We start from the raw sequence: 6,497 nt of genomic DNA, 5'->3' as shown, positions 1-6,497 counted from the left end.
GTCCTTCCACGGGCAGCATAAAGCTGGCTGCCAGCCTCAGGGCACACCGTGGGGAAGCATAGGCAAGAGAGCAGAGGAGCAAGCCAGGGGAGAACAAAGTCTCTGAAGAGAGGAAGACCAGCAGGAGCCGCACCCTATCTCAGCCTCACCAGCTGTGTGGCTTATCAAAACGTAGAGGAGCTTTACTTTCTGATAAGGAGGATGCCATCCCATAGACGGCAGCGGAAGTGGCTTATGACACGAATATTTAGGAATACTGAACAAAGAGGACTGCACACTATTTTGGGGCTGGCAGAGCCGTGGGCTCGCAGCGCACCCTGCACACAGGCAACGCCCGGAGGTCCAGGGGTGCGGCATCAACTGGAGGTCTCAGGAGTGGAGGCCCTGGTTTCGGGCTTGCCTTCCACACAACAGAAATAACACTGGCGACACCTCCACCTCAGAACGGATTCCAGGAGTGCACCATACACAGGGAAACGGTCGGTGTGTGTGCTCATCCGCAGAGCCCCTTTCCCCAGGGAATCCTGCGCTGCCCGGGAGCGCCCCCACCCCCCGACCCTGCTGCTCCTGGCACCGCACACGCCAGCGCTATCTATCCTGAGGGTGCAGTCTCAGGAGCCACCCAATCCTGCGGAATTGGAGCAGCAGCTCACTGGACCCCCCGCCCCCCACGCCAGCGACAGATGGGTAAGTGCGAGCCACTCAGCTCTAGAGACCTGGGGACCATGGTGCCGGGCAAAGACGTGCCTCACGCACCGCACATTGCAGGGATCGGTCATTTGCCCTGAAGAAATGAAGACTGAAGTTTAATTTAATTGCTCTCTCTGAGCCCTAAAAGAACAAGAACAAAAATATGAGGAGCTGTTTAAATTCAAAAGTTAACCTGATTTTTTTCATATCCAAAGAAATTTTTTAAAAAATTATCTCTATCACAGCTAGATACTTTGGTGAGACATAATGCGGAAGAACATAAACGCAGGATTCGAGAATGGCCTAGGAGTCGTCATTCTCTTCACTGCGGTATGTTTAAACATGAGCACCTGCGTGAGCAGCAACCCTGATAGCTGAGTTCATCCACTTTTAGGCTGGGAGGGAATTTCCAGAGCTGATATGGCTTTGATGGTCTTTTGGCAAATGTAATATTTAAAACAGATTTTTATCCCAATCAGCACATTAAATGGATGGAGATCTGCCCACGCTGCCTTCTGCAGGCTTGTGCACCCATGTGATCCGTATACGTGGACATGCGCAGGAACACTTCTAGAGCAACACGGACATACGGAGAGGGGGACAGAAAGCCCAGCGTGAGCCTTCAGGTCTCCACGTCGCCAGCAAGGCTTCCTTTGGGTGCTGCAGAGCCTGGCCCTCGTCCTCAGCAATCTGTGGTTTTCTGTGTACCTCAAGCCTCCTCCCTAATCTGTCAGGAAAATATTCCTCCCCCAAAGACACACATCCTCTTGTTTACTTTTACCTCCCTCAGCCTAGCTCTACACTGCCCTATTATGCAGCCCCTGCCACGTCACTGTGAAGCCCTGTGTGAGGACCCTGCAGCAAAAGGACATCTGAGTGAACAGGTCAAAGGTAGGCTCTCCTTCCTCCACCTCCCAGCGTGCTGCTGCACCCCCCAGGGCTCTCTACTTCCAAACAGCCACTGAAACTGATGCAGACCCCAAAGGCCAGTCCCCATGCAGTGGAAAGATTCCTTTCAGCCCTAGACTAAGAGAGCCTGGAGGAACTACGGAGACCCAAGTGAAAATTCTCCTAAAGTGGGAGACAAGATTTTTTTCTTAATTGTATTTTAGATGAGGGTTTACAAAGCAAATTAGTTTCTCACTAAACAATTACTACACATTGTTTTGTGACATTGGTTGTCAGTCCCATGACATGTCAATACTCTCCCCTTCTCGACCTTGGGTTTCCAGCTTTCCTGTCTCCCTGCCTTCTAGTCCCTGCCCCTGGGCTGGTGTGCCTGTTTAGTCTCGTTTTGTTTTATGGGGTTGTCTAATCTTCAGCTGAAGGGTGAACCTCAGGAGTGACTTTAGCACTGAGTTAAAAGGGAGTCTGGGGTCCATACTCTTGGGGTTTTTCCAGTATCTGACAGATCAGTAAGTCTGGTCTTTTTTGTGTATGTGTTAGAATTTTGTTCTACATTTTTAGGAGAAAATATTTTTAACCCCAGTTGTCAGAGAATATATACAGCATTTCAATCACTGCTTTTGTCTGAAAAATCAGTGACACATACTTACTCATTAATAGCAATATTTTCTCATTGCCCCAGCACTGACTGACCTATCACAGGAGCAATATTCATGAAAACCTTGGAACCCAATCCTCACCAGTGCATCAGACATAGAGTTCATCAAGCTCAAAGGAATGGTTAACAGCTGAACATTACCAGAGACGTTTACTGCTCATTCTCTCACCTGCATCATGTAAACTGCCCTGAGTTTTATTGTTGTTGTCGTTGTTAAACTGTCATCAGGTTGGCTCCAACTCATGGCAACCCCATGCACAATAGAATGAGATACCACCCAGTCCTGTGCCATCCCCATCATCAGTTGCACACTGGACCTTTGTGATTCATGGGGTTTTCACTGGTTGATTTGGGAAGTAGATCACCAGACCTTTCTTCCTAGTGTGTCTTAGTCTGGAAGCTCCACTAAAACCTGTTCATCATCATAGTAACATGCAAACTTCCACTGACAGGCTACACACAAGGTAATTGGCCAGGAATCGAACCCAGGTCTCTCGCATGGAAGGCAAGAATTCTACCACTGAATTACTACTGCCCTCCCTGAGAAAGACCCTCAATGCAATGGATGGACACAGTGGTTACAACAATGGGCTCAAGCATAACAACGATTGTGAGAATGGCGCAGGACCAGGCAGTGTTTCGTTCTGTTGTATGTGGGGTCATTATGAATTGTAACCAACTCAATGGCACCTAACAACAACAATCTCTGAGCATTATACTGATTCTTATTTTACAGTATATCTCTCCCTGTCTTTCTAAACAAACCCATCCCTGTGGGCATCTCTTAGAACTTGAAATATAATCATTAAAACATTCAAGGTATGTACGGTATCAAATCACTTTTAGTTTTATGAAAAGCTTATGTATTAGTTCCGATAGAAAAGGACAACTGGTCAATTCCTAACAAGAGCCTTCTAAACTTAATAAATTACTATTTCACTGAATGATGGTTTCATTTCTCTTCCAAGATCTCCACTGGTATGCATACAGCTTGAACTAATATATATAAGATCAGTTTGGTACCTGAAAAGCCATAATAAGGAAAGGAACTGACAATCAACAGATTGGTTGAAGACAAGCAAGATTTGCCGTGGGTTGTGGCAGGGAAGGAGAGGCAAAAGGTTGACTCTTCTCTTTGTCTCCATGGCCACATTATTACAGAGAGCCAGACGGTGAGTGAGGTTGGCAGCCTTGCTCCTGCAGTCTGTTGAAGTGCTGGTGAAGGCGGAGACACAACCACAGGCAGAGCAGGAAGGGGAACACGCTGAGACCTGCAGGAGCCTGACTACGAGGCAGAGGCCTGGCCTTCAGCAGGTGCAACCAGCCAGGCCAGCCGCCTCAGGAGAAGAAAGCCTGCAGGGAGAGCTGGGACATGTTATGAGGTGCAGAGCCACGCGTTGTTGTGAATAGTTGTCCTGTCTTTATTGTTGGCCTGCAAGATTGTGGTTTGCAGGGGGTGTGGGGGTGGGGGGCAGGGGACATGAGTGGTTTGGTGGAGTTCTCAGCTCTGGCAGCTTTGATGACAGGGGCGGTCTGCTTCAGAGACAAGGTGCCATTGGAGGAGGCTGGGGTGGGTAACTCCCCGGCCCCACTGAGAGTGTTTGACAGGAGTGGCAACCCCACAGCAGCTCCTGCCCCAGGTGCAGCAGCTCACCCCTCCTGGGACTGTTTTCCTCCTCCCTTGTCTATATGACACCAGTGTCCCTGCTCCTCACACACATTTGAACCCAGCCCTGTTCTTCTTCTGGAAGGTGTTAATCCTTAGCCAGTATTCCAAGTTTCTATCAGTTAATTGTTTGAGAAAAGGGAAGTCACTGCACTAAGTTAAACTGCCAACACTTTATAAGATAAATGTAAAATTCAACAGCACCATCATTGTAGTTTACTATATGAAACCACTTCTGCAAGAATGAGGGACAAGGTAGTGCCCATGTCCTCTGTGCACAGAGAAAGGATTGGCATGGCAGCCCATTGAATATGGTCACCAGTTACACCTCACACATCCCCCTGTTGTCATTCTCTGCATGAACTGGCCACTTGCTGCTCTTTTAACGTTCCATTTTTTGTTTCGTGTCTGTCTCCTTCTACCAGAATGTAAATACCATGAATTCATGGCTGCTGTCAGTCTTACGCACTATAGTATCTGTTGGCCTGATGCACAAATTATTGAGCGAGTGGAGGCTGAGTTTCAAGACAAGGCATCATGGGAAAGAGCTTTTTTACTGCATCACGACAGCGTTTTGGGCTCAGAATAATGTTTTTAGGAGACAGTTGATGCAATACCATTGTGTGTTCAACAAGTAAGGAACCCTGTTGATGTAGTGGTTAACGCACTAGTGGTTAAAGACTGCTAGTTGAGGGTTGGCAGTTTGAAACCGCAAGTGGCTCCTCAGGAGGAAGATATGGCAGTCTGCTTCCATAGAAATTTACAGTCTTGGAAGCCCTATGGGGTCTGTATGAGCTGGAATCGACTTGACAGCAGTGGGTTTGGTTTTTGGGTTTGGATTCAACAAATATATACTGAGGGGCTGAATTAGACCTCCAAGATCCAATGGAACCCTAATAGCCTTTAACTTATTCCCTGAAATCAAGAGCATTAATCAATATTTTTGTTTAACCCATCAGTGCATGAGCTTCATTACAGTCCTATTCATTTTGGTCATCATACAAAATCGGAAATGACTCCTTAGAGAACAGTAAGAAATCAACCATGGACACTAATACACCTGGAAAGGTCACTGGGATAGTCATTACTTTGCCTGGAGAAGAGTAAGAGTTGATTCAGTGCCTTTACTTAAACTCTATATACACAGGTTATTGCATGGAACATATTCTCAAACAGCGAACAAAAGTAAATAGACTCAAATTGAAGTATACAGTAAGTTTGGTTTTATGTAAATAAGTATTTTATTGATTAAGCTAGACAAGCTATGACAGTCCATTAAGAAATATGCATCATTGTGGAACTTAAAAAATTAGATCATCAAATATGATGTGATTTCCAAGATGGGCCATATGCAGTCTAGGTAACTGCAGGATCCAACTAGGATAATGACCCTCAGCCCCCAGGAAAATTTATAACGTTGAGGGTTTCAAAACTCATGAGTTTTGAGCACATGGCTAATCACAAAAATCTTAACTTTCAAAAAAGGTCAGTATGCAAGTCAACAGAATAAGATAGTATAAGATAAAAGGTACACTGACTGAGAAAAATACTCCCTTTCTTTAGCAGTATCCGTTACATTCTGAGAAACGGACAATCTCTGTGCCAGCTAGGAGGAAGTGCTATGGTAATATGGCGCTTCTGAAGGCTGCCCCTAGGCTTAGCACGTCCTACAACAATTGTATAAAACAACGAGGACTTCTAGAGGTCCTCAGAGGCAGTTTCCCATGACAGTCACACACCTGGCCTTCCCATGTCCTCTCCCACATCCATGCCTCTCTCAGGAATGGCCTGCATTCTTCTTCCCTCTGCCTGGTAAATTCCTCCTCTTCCTTCAGGTCAAATTTCACCACCACTATAAAGCTTTTCCAGGCTCTGCCAAGAAGTCTGATGACTGCCTCCACTTTGCTGCCCTGCTCTGTTGTCCAGTCCTCTCTTACACCATCATACAGCATTGGAACGATGTAGTAACTTGGATTTCACCGGGGGTGCAGACTATAATTCACCTCAGTGCCCTTGCATATAACACAGTCTGGCATATAATGATCCCCATTGAAGTGATGGATAAATGAGGGGTATTCTCAGACTGAGGTCAAGAACTCTAGCAGTCTCAGATCTCCCCAAACATCCCTGGAATTCAGATGTTCTGCCATCGTGGATGAAAAATGACAAATGACACAATGCCTCATATACTAGCCTCACAGCTAGCTGACCATCTTAATAAGCCTGCCACACCACATAGCTTGCCATCATTGGAAGTCTTCATCTCCATTGTTTTAAATTTTGGCCAGTCTCCTAAGCTTCTGATTCTCAAACTCCAGTCTCATTTCACTTTATCTTCCACGTCAGAAATACCTGCAATAACTTATCCCTGCATTTCCTCCTAATGTGTCAACTTCTGCTGACTTCCTTTCTTCTCTCTTCCTAGCATTTCCTTTCCATTTCCTCATCTGGGTAAGTCCTGTCATGCACACATGTACTCTTTCTCTGACGTCCCTTCCCATTGCGGAAATTAGCAATCTATTGGACAAGATTCTATTAGTGAAATCCTCAAGGGAAAAGACCATACTGCATCCTTCT

General features: G+C 46.1%; 1 long non-coding RNA gene across 1 annotated transcript; it reads left to right on the top strand.

Moving 5' to 3' along the window:
- Positions 1-904: 904 nt before the first annotated feature.
- Positions 905-3,198, top strand: LOC126059047 (uncharacterized). The gene is made up of 3 exons (XR_007513352.1): positions 905-1,020; positions 1,170-1,581; positions 2,279-3,198. It is a non-coding gene; the product is annotated as an uncharacterized LOC126059047 (long non-coding RNA).
- Positions 3,199-6,497: the final 3,299 nt, after the last annotated feature.

Source organism: Elephas maximus, chromosome 15, assembly GCF_024166365.1.
Source record: "Elephas maximus indicus isolate mEleMax1 chromosome 15, mEleMax1 primary haplotype, whole genome shotgun sequence".
Lineage (NCBI taxonomy): Eukaryota > Metazoa > Chordata > Mammalia > Proboscidea > Elephantidae > Elephas > Elephas maximus.
The sequence above is the reverse complement of the archived record's forward strand: the minus strand, read 5'-3'. Positions and strand labels throughout refer to the sequence as shown.